Source organism: Sander lucioperca, chromosome 1 (genome assembly GCF_008315115.2).
Source record: "Sander lucioperca isolate FBNREF2018 chromosome 1, SLUC_FBN_1.2, whole genome shotgun sequence".
NCBI classification, from domain to species: Eukaryota; Metazoa; Chordata; class Actinopteri; order Perciformes; family Percidae; genus Sander; species Sander lucioperca.
Window position 1 is genome coordinate 996,130 of NC_050173.1, and position 14,374 is coordinate 1,010,503.

The following is a 14,374-nucleotide window of genomic DNA, read 5'->3' on the forward strand; positions in this document are numbered from 1 at the left end:
CCCCCCCCTTGCTAAATCAGTAATTTCATTATCTGATAATCTCTGAGCTAGCTACTGAACAACAACGTCAGCTAACGTTTTTTGACACTATGATGGAACTAAACCTGACCCCTTTATAAGTCACAGTAATAACGACCAATTTGACACAATGTTCTAACATAATGTTCTAACATTCAACAATTTTAGTTGCTTACGTTTCAATTTGGGTTCTAATCTGCGCCGTGAAATTGCCAACTTCTTCTCTGGGGACTACGTTAAACTTCACAACCACACTTGTGCTCTCCCTCTGACAGATCAGATAGAGACTCAGGCAAAGGCGGGAGTCTGGCACAACCACCTCCAATGGGCTTGAGCCCCCCTAAAAAGGGTCTAAAATCGCCCATGTCTGTCGGTGAATAAATGCTAAAACTCCTAAAGACCCAAGCCAAGTTCCTGCGTCTTGCTTGTTAGCTGCTGGTTAAAGTAAATGGGTTAGCCACGGAGCTAGACAACTTCAGTGCAGGTTTACTGACTTAAGGTGGGCTGGACCAGCTATTCTCATTTTAGTGACATGCTGCTTCGTCCAAATTTTGCCTTAGCAATCTGTCCCTTGCTGCAACAGACAACTACTAAATTGTATGCAAATAATTGCATGATGATGTCACTAATATGCAAATGTGCATATGTTGTCATGTGCACCTAAGCACTCTTAAAAACCCAGGGAACACCCTGGTATAGTAACAGACATAAGGACTCATTTGACTGGTAAGTGTCAAATTACAAACAATAAAATAATGTGCTACACTCCAGAGCAGTCGTAATATGAGTTAGATATGAAACATAAAAGGAAACGGGTCTTCCGAATTCAGTCTACTGTTGCTCAAATTAGTGCATGGTAGGGGCTCATTAATTCAAAGACCAGGGGAGCCATCAGGTTTTCACTGTGTGGTTCCTCTAACAAATGCTGAAGAATATGGGGCCCGTTTTTCCATTTAGTCAAGAGACTAAGCTTCACTGTTATTCCAGACTGACCTTTGACCTCCAAGCGCCTTCGTCCTGGTTTTATTCATTGACATATATACAATGGACCAACAGATCCCGTTGCTCTGGATTACACCGGAAAAGTGCTTCTATAGCACTTTTCCTTTGATGGCTGAGCGTTACTGCGCAGCCTCCAACTGAGAGAGACGACGTAAATGTGACGTGAGCAACCTGTCTGAAAGTTGTAAGTCTTCTGGTAGCTGTGCCAAGAGAAATCTTAATCATTCCGAATCTTGCAGAGACGGAGAGCGTAGGTATATGTAAGGAGATAACATAGGCACAGGCGAATTATTGCTAACTAAAATGCTAGTTAACATTAGTAATTACACTTAAACAGCTAATGTGAGACGAAACTGCCTGCGAGCTTCTCCTGTACTATACGGTAATTCCTCTACTATGCGACAGTAAGTTGCGTGGTTATGACACAATCGTTAGCCTATTTTTACAAAAACGCCTGCTACGGAGCCATAACGTGAGGTACAAGGTAATGGAGCCTTTTATACATTGTCGTGTTTCTTTATAAATAAACAATGGACAAATAGAGTCTTTAAACGCTTCAGATGTAAAGTTATTCGCTGTCAAAGTGGCGCCAAAATGAATGGCAGTCAATGGAATGCTAACAGGAGGTGATAGCTTGGTAGCATCAAAATGGCGCCATAGGAGCTACGTGGTCCGAGGAGACACTTACCCCCCTTGGTTTTATGTCTGACAAGTTGACAGGTAGCAGCGGTTGTTAAAGGAAGTGGTTGCAGTTCCACCAGAGTTCCATATAGGGGGCGCTCACAGGCCAGTGCAGAATGAATTGGACTCTATTGAGCTATACCCCTCAAAATCCACTTTTCTCAGGATATCATTTTTTGTCTAGTAATTTGAATGTTGCATTCGAAAGGGGAGGCTAAGAAAATACACACTGCTGGGAGTAAGATTTTTTTAAAGTGTCTTTTTGTTCTAAAAAGACTTTTAAAATGTCAATGACGTCATACACATATACGGCCAGAGATACTGCTTTACGGCAAGCTCTGAGTCACTTCCTTTTTTCTCTTGAGGCATCGACAACACAGCTGACAGGTTAGGCTCTCCCTGTCAGTACACGTGCTAGAAAGAGGTTTGCTAATGTTTTAAAGACCACGCTGAAATATTCACTCTGACATTCTGGCGCCGCTTCAGATGCCATCAAGCGGGATCTCCGATCGTAATCAGTCCTTCACTGACCAATCAGCATTCATTAGCAGAATGCTAGCGTGTTATGGGCAACAACAACTCAACCTGTAAGAAATCGAAAGGACATAAGTACTCGTTCATTCAACTTTCGACCTATAATCCATGTTGAACTTGCAAAAACTACAATCAAATCTGAGATTTTGAGATTTTGTGTGTGTGTGTGTGTGTATATATATATCTATCTATATTATATTGTTTCAATTTTAATTACAGTAAGAGAGAAGTTTACTCCAATTATGGGAAAATGTGTTTCCGGTTCCATATGTCAGCTAGCCATTACGGTTACACTACCACTTTTCTGAGATGCTTTCAGGTGCAGCAAAGTGGAAAAAAAGAAAAATGAAAAAGAGGAAAGAAAACAACAAAGAGGGGCTTTACACAACTTTCTCTCAGGCCCTTCAAATAAGCCTAAATTAGATGCATTAAAATACCTAAATAAATAAATTAGCATGATAATCATGTGGCAGTTAAAAATAATAATTTACCAAATAACATAGTATCTATTTGAAAAGGGGCCTGACATTTTCTATTAAAATCCCCCTCAAGACAGTTTTAAATTATGATTAATACTCTGCTATGAGTATTCATTTTGTTTTCTGACGTAAAAAAAAAAAAAAACGAACTCTGAAAAGGGGCTGGAAGCACATCTGTTTGTTACCCTCATTGAGAAATTTTAGATATGGCCAACCAATCTCAGATTCCAGGGAAGTGCACAGACATCTCCCCCTGCAGTAGAGGAATGTGAAAACACTGCTCTAGTAGTCTCGCATTGCCAGACCTTCCTCCACAGCACTGCAGAGGAGAGTCTGGCTACTCCACACAGCATTCCAGGATGGGCTCTGGTTTATTGGCATTTCTTTAAACCAATCACAATCGCCTTGGGCGGTGCCGCTGCAAAATAGCCTCGAGAAGGAACTTGTTTTGGTGGAACGTGTACGTTCAAACATTGTTTTAGTGGTGCAACAGAAAACTCAGATTGGACAGATATGACGCGTTCTATTTACCTCGGAACTCGGATTTTCCGAGGTCAAAGTCGGAAACACGCCCCGTGACCTCATATTTCCGAGCTCGGAACTCGGACAAAGGGTCTCATGACTAACACTGTTCATCTATAGACAATTAAAACTACCATCCACACAACACTTTAAAATATCAAAATGGTGCAAATTGCTTAGAGAAGTCAGAATTGAGCACTCCCATTAATAATAGGTAGTAGCCCGAGTTCAAAATCCAACATGGCTGACCCCTGTATCAACAGTTGTGAAAGCTGCAGTAACATAAAGTTATAAGCACTTCTGTCTTATTTGTGTCACTAAATCAGTCGTTCACACAGGCATGGTCAACTTCTATCTGTGGACATGTTGTTACGCTGTTTGCATGCACAAAAAAACGGCGTAATGCGTTGTTATCAACTGGTATTGCTAACAATAGCTAACCGGTCTAGAGCTAATGAAAACAATGAATATCCGACTTTTAAATGGAACGCATTCAACTCGGGTATGACGTCATTCCCAGCTCCGGCTTCTGAGTTGCAAGAACGCGGTAATAGTCTAGCATCTGGATTTACCCTGCAGAGATCTGAGAAAAGGTTAACCATAGTCCTCATTTTTAAAATTACAACACAAAGAAAGCCCAAGGTAACGGACATCCGGCCAAAAAGAGGGACATCCGGCGGAATTTCCGGCGGCACTGGAGCAATCCCAGAAGGGGATTGTCGCGGATATAGACAACCTCTCTAGTGACAAACGTTGCACAGATACGAGTCTGTATAATCTGGGTCAGACATTTTTGGGGACATAAACATATTTTTGAGTGGAGGGAGACTATAAGTATTAATTTTGGGAAGAATTACCAGAATATAACAATAGATATCTCAGATAAAGGTGTGGCCATTTTTCCAAATCTACAGCTATATCCCATTATTCCCATGAAAAGTATTAGCATACACATTTTCTCTATTTTATGTTTTCTTTTTATCTTTAAATGTATTTGGCTTTGGAGATGCATATCCAGATGATCATCATGGACTCACTCAGAAGGAAAATCAAGTTTTTCATCTAGATGTTTTATGAATATTTCAATTTCATTTCAGTTAGAGATACTTCAGTTTCAGTCTGTTCCCAGTAAGACTTGTATTGAGTATTTGTGGTGCTCAGGGAAGCTTGATAACTACAAGGCTGTGTTTTGGCCTGAAAGCTGAACCTGACAGCCTTGAACAATGGCTCACAGTTTCTTCATATCTGCTATGACAGCTTCTTCAGTGTTGCCGTGTTCCTGTCACAGCTGAAAGATCTCTAAATCAATCATTCTTCTCAGCATTTATGCCTCTGCATGTCTTCAAAAAGTGTATTAATTGATCAACTTTGGCATCATTAGACTGTAGACTGGGATGAGGAGATGTGAATAATAAATCCAGCTCATTAAGCAAACCAAAGAGGCAGCGTGGGTGAAATACAATGTGAGGCTACAGCAGATTAATGGAATAGCCCAAACATCAAAACTGATGATTCTCTGCTCTGATCAGAGAGAACATTTCTCCTCATCAGAGAGAGAGAAATTTGTGAAATTGCGGAGCTCTCAGATCTAAAGAGTATAACGATGGTTTGGCTGTGGGGATAATGCACCGTACCGGTTCAAAACTTCTAACGGGGGTCCGATACCAAGAAATGAGACGTGAGCACCACAAATCACCTGTTATTTTTTTATTTATTGTGAGCCGTTTCATGTCCCAGTCATCCAGATGGTGGGGATAATTGGTGCTCCAAACTTAATGCAGGCTTTTTGCAGTTGTTTCATTCATGCATGTTCAGGTGTGTGTGTGTGTGTGTGTGTGTGTGTGTGTGTGTGTGTGTGTATGTGTGTTCTTGTTTAACTATATATGTGGGGTCCAAAAACCGGGGATGCAGTATACTTGTGGGGTCCGGACAGCTTTGTAAGTAAAGTAAGTAAGAAAAATTTATTTATAAAGCGCTTTTCACAGATAAAATCACAAAGTGCTGTACAAAAGACTAGGTAAAACAAACAATATAAAATGTATATACATATGTAAAATTAAAGTGACACTAGTGAAAACCCATCAACCAAAAGCTTTCCTAAATAAACCTGTTTTCAAATCCTTTTTAAAAGAGACAACAGAGTCTGCCAGACGCATGGACTGGGGGAAGGGCGTTCCACAGTCTGGGAGCAACAGACTGAAAAGACAGGTCCCCTCGGGTTTTATAACGAATCTTAGGGACTACAAGCAAGTTCTGGCCAGAGGACCGAAGAGTCCGGCCAGAGTTGTGGGGCCAAAATGCTGGACCCCACAACTTTAAAGGGCTGTTTGAGGGTTAAGACTTGGTTTTATGGTTAGGGTTAGAATTAGGTTATGGTTAGGGTTAGGGTAAGGGTTAAGGTTAGGCATTTAGTTGTGATGGTTAAGGTTAGGGTAAGGGGCTAGGGAATGCATTATCTCAATGACGGGTCCCCACAAAGAGTGCCCCATTCACTATGTGTGTGTTTGTGTGTGTGTATATATATATGTGTGTGTGTGCATCCATACCATTCTCACCCTCACAACAAAGCCAAAGCCACGAGAAGCAGAGTGACACTCGCTGCTGTCCTGGGAGCGAGGGGGGCTATGTTTTAAGAGCACTGCAGCCCCCCGAACAAACACGCATTATTCATCCCAACAGAACATAATAACTTTAATCCTCCTCCTATACACAAGAGTGCTCATTAACTCCATTTCCACGGAGACTGTTTGACTGACTAAAACACATTAGCACCACAAACAGCGATCAAAACATCCCATTTATCTTTGTCTTCCTGTCACCCGTCCCACAATGCAACCTGATAAACACGCAGGCAAACAATAGAACAAAGAATGCACAAGGGAAAGCAGGACATCACTACCAAACACCCCGCCAAGACGAGATAAACAAAATCTGTTATTTTTTTTTCACAGGATTATCTGGGTTATTAGTTTTCCTTCACGGTTAAATGACTGTTGGCTCATTTGACAGACAGGATGGATGCAGGGAAGTGGGCTGGATGCTACAGAAGGAAAGCTTACACTGATGTGAAAGAATGCAGACTTATGTGATGTCAATCTGAACCCGGCTAGCACAAACATCAGTGCAGGGTGCTAACTAGGGCTGGGTACCAGATTCAATACTTTATGCACAGACTGAATTGCCTCTAAAGTATCACGTATCGAAAAATGCCTCGTCATTCAATACCCAATTTCAATATAAATCTCATTAGTGTCAGTGAGCCAATCAGCCTGCTTCTATTAAAATCTAAGGGGAGGGGGAGTAACATTACAATAAACCCTTTCCCCTTCCCTGCTGTTTAAAATATCCAAGAGGGGACACACGTGAAATATATTGTGATGTTGTGGTGTTAGCTGCTGGCGAATGTTAGCTTGCTTGCTCGCTAACAGGTCAGCTACTGCCACAAATAGAATAAAAAAAAACGTAATTATGTGGTGAAAACCTTAGCTTTTCATAAGAGTGACATAACATGAATAAACGTTATTACATTAAATCGTCTGTGAACAGATACATTTTAATCGCAATGGTGGTTAACATTGAAGACAACAAATCCCATCCCATCAACTTCACAACATCATCAAAAGTCGGCGTTTACATCCATTGTTTCGATTGAGAGACCCCTAGAAGCAGAAAATTACATATTGTACGTTTAAGTGATCATGATCCGACTACTACTACTACTACTACTACTAATATAACTGCTGTTGATGCTGCTGCATACTATACATACTATCATGCCCGTGGCACCTTGGGCAGTTGACTGCAATTTGCACTGCGCCACTGGCTTCACAAAAATAGATATAATAATTCTAAGCTAAGAAATATATATATAATTATTTTATGTGCCATTGCTTTGCTATGGTCAACTCTGTTTATCCTCACACCTGAGGACATCCAAATTGTCGGCCGAAACGTTGTGTGCCTTATTTGCACTATTAAAGTATTTTTGCGGAGCATTAAGCTTCTTTTAACATTCACTTTTTTGTCCTGCACCAGCATCTGCGTGGATGTGTACAACATTGTCTTGTTTCAACTCTGTTTATCCCCCTACACTATTCAGCTACAACAGAATATTGCATACACAAGCACTAAATCATCTCTTGCATAACCCAAGAGGTGATATAAATGATAAAATGTTATATCCACTGTTTCACTAAGCATCCCCCTTGCTGCACTGATGTGCAGAATCCAGACTACACAATACCAGCCCTATAATGTATCTCATTTAAGTCTTTCATCATTAAGCACCCTTATTTATTAATTCATTTAAGGTAATAGAGCACAGTTGTAATGTACTCCTGCAGTAGTTTACCTCTGCTTATATATTGCATACTTACTGTCCTTGTTCCTCTGTCTCCTTCTCCTCAGCCCCTGCTGTTACTCTTCAAACAGCAAAGAAAGAACAGCAAACACACACAGAGTGAGAGGAGATACTGTATCTGCTCTAGATACATGACAGCAGTCATCCATTTATCTGCAGTCAGTGACGCCTTTCAATCAGGCCCTGTCACTTCTCTCTATCTTCCTTGTTTTCCAGCTGTCTCCTCGCTCTTTTTCTGTCTCTTTCTGCTGTAAAACACACACACACACACACACACACACACACACACACACACTGTTCAAACACACCACTTTCCAAGCTGCACAGCAGCCTTACTCGAGGTAATTTGAAGGAGGCAGAAGCTCAAAATGACACTAAACAGAGATGTTCTCATTCCCCTCCACTTATTCTGCTTCCATTATTTCCCATTTCCATACAGTACATTCCATACATGTGTTTTTCCTTATTTCTTACTTCATATCTTTATTTCTGTCTGGTTTTATACAAAACATATATAGCCCATCGCTGTCTTCTGAAAGTTACGTTTATATTTCATTTCAACAAACCTGTATTTAAGACTCTTTATTTATTTATTTTTACTTATTTTTATTTCCTTTGCAATCAAACGGTACAGTCAGTTGTTCAGAGACACAATACATGCATTAATGTCTTATGGGGTCGGTCCATGGATTTCAGCATCCTCTTAACATCCACTCATAGTTCACAGGGATGAGCGACATTCCAACCCATTCTCACTCCTATCTCGTAAAATACGGACGCTTGGTCAGGTGCCTTTGTCGGTTATTGACGCTAAAAGTCTCCTTTAGCATCATTTAACACGCTTTATCTAAACGCGCTGGGTCAGGACTATTGGCGTCCCTTTTGACGCAGTTATGTTAAGGAAAACGTTGTGGGTGGGCTTACGATTCCGTGACATGCAGGACAAGAACGGGACGGTTGGGTTTAGGAAAAGGTTGCAGGTGGGCTTACGATTCCGTGACACGCGGGAAGAACGGGACGGTTGGGTTTAGGAAAAGAAGGGACACGAACCCCGGTCTCCTGGGTGAAAGTCCTGTGTTTGACCCATCCACCACCCCAACCAACGTAGTCACTCTTAGTGTTACGTCATCTTCAAACCCCGTGTAGCTGCTGCTCTCCCCGGTACGTTATACAAACACGCTGAAGGGCGCTTTTTTCGTCGCTTCAGACGCTGACAGCCACTGTCCAAACGTCCGTATTTTATGAGTTCGGAGTGAGAACGCGTTGGACATTCATCCAGCAACAAAATAAGGATTCTAGTTATTTTCAATGATGCAGAGCATGACAAAGACATCAAACAATCAATAACACACCAGTTCAAATAGAAATACAATCATACAAAGCAACAAACAATATCAGTTTAAACTGTTACAGGTTGATAGTGGGCTGCTATTAAGTAGAGTCCTAAAGCGTCCAAGCAAGGCTGGCCCTGACCAATTTGGTGCTCCAGGCAAGTTTTTAGCTGGTGCCCCTTGCATCACAGCCAATTCTAGATTGGTAGATCTAATGATCTACCAATCATTGTGTTCATACACTCACACAAAAACTGCACAGCTTTATGTTTATGAGGTCGTTTATATTTTAGAAACATAAAAAAAAACACTCTTTACAAAGGTGCAGAGGGACCCACACTAGTAATATCAATAAATTGTGATGCTGAACAAGAGCAGTGTGCGATAAGACGTATTTTAGAAAAAAATTAAAGAGAAAAACACAAAAACAGTATTAAATAAAACAGGTGACATCAAATGAATAATAAATATAATATCACTGTATCCAACGAACCTAAATGTGAAACCCTAAGAATATGAATGTATTGATTTTGCTATACTACAGGTAAAAAGGACTATAGCTCTTATCTGCACAATTGGTGCTTGGATCAAGTATATGGCATAATGTATGTCCATGGTGAGTGTAGGAGCCACATATTGTATGTTGTTTATGGTCTCATTTGTGTTATTTGTTGATTGTTATGTTATGCACTTATATTGTAGGTGGTTGGCATTTTCATCGCAGTTTGAGCAGAAGTGATTACATATTTGTTTGCTTCACCTGTTCACCTGGGTTTTTTGGGCATTGACAGAGAGGGGGTGAACCTGGGAGCGAACACTTTCTGTTGACCGCCGCACGCCACACTACTTCTTTCAACACAAAGTAACTTTACATTTGGTAACTGCAGTGCTAGTTGTATTTTACGTGCATCATTGCAATACAATTGCGAGTGCGTCACAGTGTGTTTATGCATCTCTCAGTGTTTAGTCCCTCGTGGCAGCACTTTATTGGACTGCTTACCGCCGCAATAGAGAGACTGACGTATGTATTGAGAGGCAAATTGGGGGTGTATGAGAAAATCTGGAGGCCATTTGACCAGTTTGTAAAAGAAGAAGACATAGGGGAGCTGCTACTGTGATACTGTCTTATAATTTGCTTTTTGTTTTCTGATTGTTTTAGTACGGCAGAGGTTTAGGGAGAAAAGTTGTTGTGGGTTGGGACATAAAACAGGTGACATCAAATGAATGACAAATACAATGTCACTGTATCCAACAAATCTGTATATAAATGTATTGATTTAGCTATACTACAGGCAAACTATAGCTCTCATCTGCACAATTGTTGTGAAATGTTGTTGTGGGTTGGGATGTATTCATTTTATAAAATTAATAAAAACATTGTTAAAATAAATAAAAATAAAAATAATAATAAAATCAATAAACTCACAATCTCAACATCAGGTGTCAAAGGCCAAGGAGAAGAGGTGGGTTTTAAGAAGAGATTTAATAACAGACAGTGTAGAGGTCTGTCTGATGGGCAAAGGCCGATCCTTCCGCAGTTTAGAAGCTGCCACAGGAAGGGCACGGTCCCCTTTGAGCGTATGCTTAGTTTTAAAATATACAGGCAGCCAGTGGAGTGAGGCTAAAATGGGAGAAATGTGCTTGTGTTTACTTGTTTCAGTTAAAAGATGCAGTAAAAGTAATTATCAGTGTTGCACAAAAATAAATAGTTCAAAGCAATCTGCACAATAAAGCTGTACTACCACAAGGATTGTACTGTGGTCTTACCTCATCTGTTAAAACAGCCTTTTGTGATACATCGCTGGGCTGGGCTGAGGTGCCTTTGGCGTCACATTTAGATACGTTTGGTCGGGACTGTTGGCACTATATGACGCTCTGGGACGGGACGTATGTTTAATTGACATACTGCACAAGAATGGGACAGTTAGGTTTAGGAAAAGATAGTGGTTGGGGTTACAAAATGTAAATTTCAGTGACACGCGGTATCTGACGCTGGGAGCAGTGGCAGAGTGGCAATCGGGAGAGTTGGGACTTTTCCCGGTGGTTTCCCAGTGTTTCGAGGCCACGAGGGCCGGTCTGATAATAGTTATACATTGCAGGTTCTTAGCAACACCATGTCCCTGGCCGCAGCCCCCGGCCGCTGCCCGCTGGTCAAACTGAGCAGCCTCTGCTCAACATCGTACGGCAGGCCACAGCAGCCTCTTATTTCAATACAAATACAGGCTTATCAGAAAGCACTAACGGTCACAACCATGTGTAGGATTTTCAGAAATATAGGGGGATCAGTGAGCGGCCCCTCCCCAAATGGCATAGCCCTGGTCGGCCTATGATGTAAAGCCATCGAAAACCTCTTTTTTTCCTCGTCACGTTTGGAAGTCTGATCGGTAACGTTAACAGACAGTGTGCGAGTCTAATGATGGAAAGCCAAAAAAGAAAAGGGAAAGGTGGCGCTGAGATGGTCAGACTCAAAAGGAAAAAAAGGGATTGTGTTGCTGTGCTGTGTGTTCTTCATTCATTCACCATCCGAACATTCATCTCTCTCTCTCCCCCCCCCCGTTGCCCCCCCCCAGTGGGCCGGTGGGCTACGAAATTTCCCGGTAGATTTTTTGGTCCCACTCCACCGCTGGCTGAGAGCCTCTGACACTGAGAGCCTCTGACCAAGTGTCAGTAATTTCCGAGTTGGGGGTGAGAATGGGTTGGGAGGGGACAGAGGAAACTGATGCTGCAGGTGGCCCAGTATTAAAACATTTCAAAAGTGCATCTGAAGAGGAGTACATTTATGACCCTTGGGTGTTACATAATGTTGATAAAAAAGCTGCCGATGGTCAACCCCAGCCAATAAATAGCACCTACTCTGACATCTCTCCATAAGTATTATGGGGCCTAAGTGTAATAACTAACAACAGAATAAAAAAAGATATAATTTTCCCCTTGCGGGATCAATGAAGTATATCTTCTGCCACATTATAGCCTATAACATTCTCAACACAAGCAGCAACAGTAATTACACCTAACATTCATATACAACACATGTATTCACTTCTTTCACATGTTGCATGCTGTTGTTTGTATGCTGTTGTTTGCTATACATATAATCATCAATAATTAAAATGCAAAGGCTTATAACTTTGAATTACAAAAGGGGATGTAAAAGGAAAAGTGCTTTAATTGACCATCATGCAGGGCTAACATTGGCTAACTAGATGAAATAATACAAATATAAATAAAATAAATAAAAATGCCAAGTCAGTCTAGAGCCGGGGGCGTGATGCGCCAATAGAGCGAGGGGGAACTGATGCGGCGGGGTGATGCTATGTAGTTATCTTGTTGTATGGACTTTGGGGCACCCAGGGCACCCCTATGGATCAATGAGCCTTACCGGCAATTTCCACCGGGTGCGTCTGCTCTGCGTTCCGGGCATGTGGCGTGCCCCATGAGCAATCGCTGCCATTCAAGTCAATGCTTGAAATTCCCTCTCTGCTCCACAAAGAAAGGCACCAGGTCTATTTCCATGCAAGCCGCGGGGCGTTCAGACAGCCAGGCAGGCAGTGAAACAGCGAGACTATCCAGTCAATTTACCCAAACACACACCCCAATATCGTATACTTCTCCCAGGGCTCAACATTAAAAAAAAATCCCAGATCAGAGTGTGGCTGGCCCCTTCTACATTTTTACTGGCCCTGAAAGAAATATAAGGAAAAACAGTTTTCCATGAAACTGTATTTATTGTATACATTACGATTAATCAGAACAGCAAACAACTGATTTATTAATTTTATTACATTCATATAAATGTATTTTTATTCACTGGAAACTCCTTCTGTCCGCCTCCATGAGCCACCTCTTCACTATTGGCATGGGGTTGAAGTGCTCCAAGTTAGGACCCTCCAAGCTAATGAAGAGCAAGCTCTTCAGCATTTGAACACTCAAGCTGTTCCTCCAGTCAGTCTTGGTACGCTTTATGGCACTGAAGCCCCTCTTGACTGTTGCTGTGGACAGAGGCAAGACCAAGATGAGCTCCACAATGAGAAGGAGGTTGGGGAAGTTACTCCTTCGCTCATTATCCAGGAAAAAGTCTTGCCAAGCATTCCTTTGTAGACTCTGTGGTAAGGACTTGATCAGCACCTTAGCAGCAGGCCACTCCACACACTGTGCTTTGTACCGGTCACATCCTATCCGGTCAAGGACATTAGCAAAGTGATAACTGACCGTGGCAAGGTGGTCCCTGCCATAGCATGCTAGCTCTTGATGGTCAGCAGCCCACTCGCGAGGATCCACCAGTTTTGCTGCAGCCTGCAGCACCTGATGAGACTCAACCCCCTTGAATCGGGACTGTAGTCTGGCAATCACACTGTGCAGGAGCTTCCGCTTCACTGGAGAAAAAAATACAATTAATTATGTCTCAGAATTTAGCCCCTTAAAAATAAATTATCTCATCCTTCTTGTTTAAATATATACTTGGAACACTCTTCTCTGCTCTCCCTGAACCTCAACAGCTCCACATTTTGATAGGGCCCTCCACACACTTTCCTGCCTCTAACTCCATGGCTGTCAGCCTCAACACTGCAGTTTCAAAGGCATAGAGTAACGGGTAAGCCCGTCCTCTTGCAGCTTGAGACTCAGACCAGAAGAATGAAAACATGACTCAACTCACACTACACTACACTGCAACTTAAATTGAAAATAAACTGATCAGACAGATTATATTTAATAGAAACTTACCAACTCAAGACTTCTATGACGTCTTGGACCAGCATGATGAAGAGAAGGCACTGCTTGGCTCGCCCAATCATTTCAGCACTTGCTGATCTGTTTGATGTAAACAACCAAATAAGAATTCATGTTGACAGAGATTGATTAAGTATGATTACCTAGGAAACAGGAATTTATTACTATCCTTGCTTCCTCTGTGTTTTCCATCTGGGCAAGCAATACTGGGTAGTTTTTCAACAAGACCCTGAGTGCCCGATCCGTGTGCGGGAGCCACCTTGTCCCTACCAAGTTGGTCATCTTCCAGACCTTTTGATTGAACACATCTGCCAGAGCTTTCAACTCTCTCCACGCTTTTGGAGAGTGATGATACACAGCCCCTTCAGTATGTCCATCCAACACGGTCTTACGGCAGTTTGTGTAATTATCACGTTATTTTTAATCTATTGATTTGTGTACAACAACACGTTTATTTAGTTTTTTTCGTGGTGCCCAGCACAAAATGGGAACCATGAAAGGACGCCTCACACGCCAGGAGACGGCCGCGGGGAACGCGCGACAACAACGGGATGGCGGAGGTTGGGTTTAGGAAAAACACAACGGGGAAAGGACGCCTCACACGCCGGGAGGCGGCCACGGGGGGCGCGACAATAACGGGACGGTTCTGATTAGGAAAACAACGGGGAAACAAAACGCCACATGCGGGACGTGATCCCCGGTCTCCCGGGTGAAAGTCC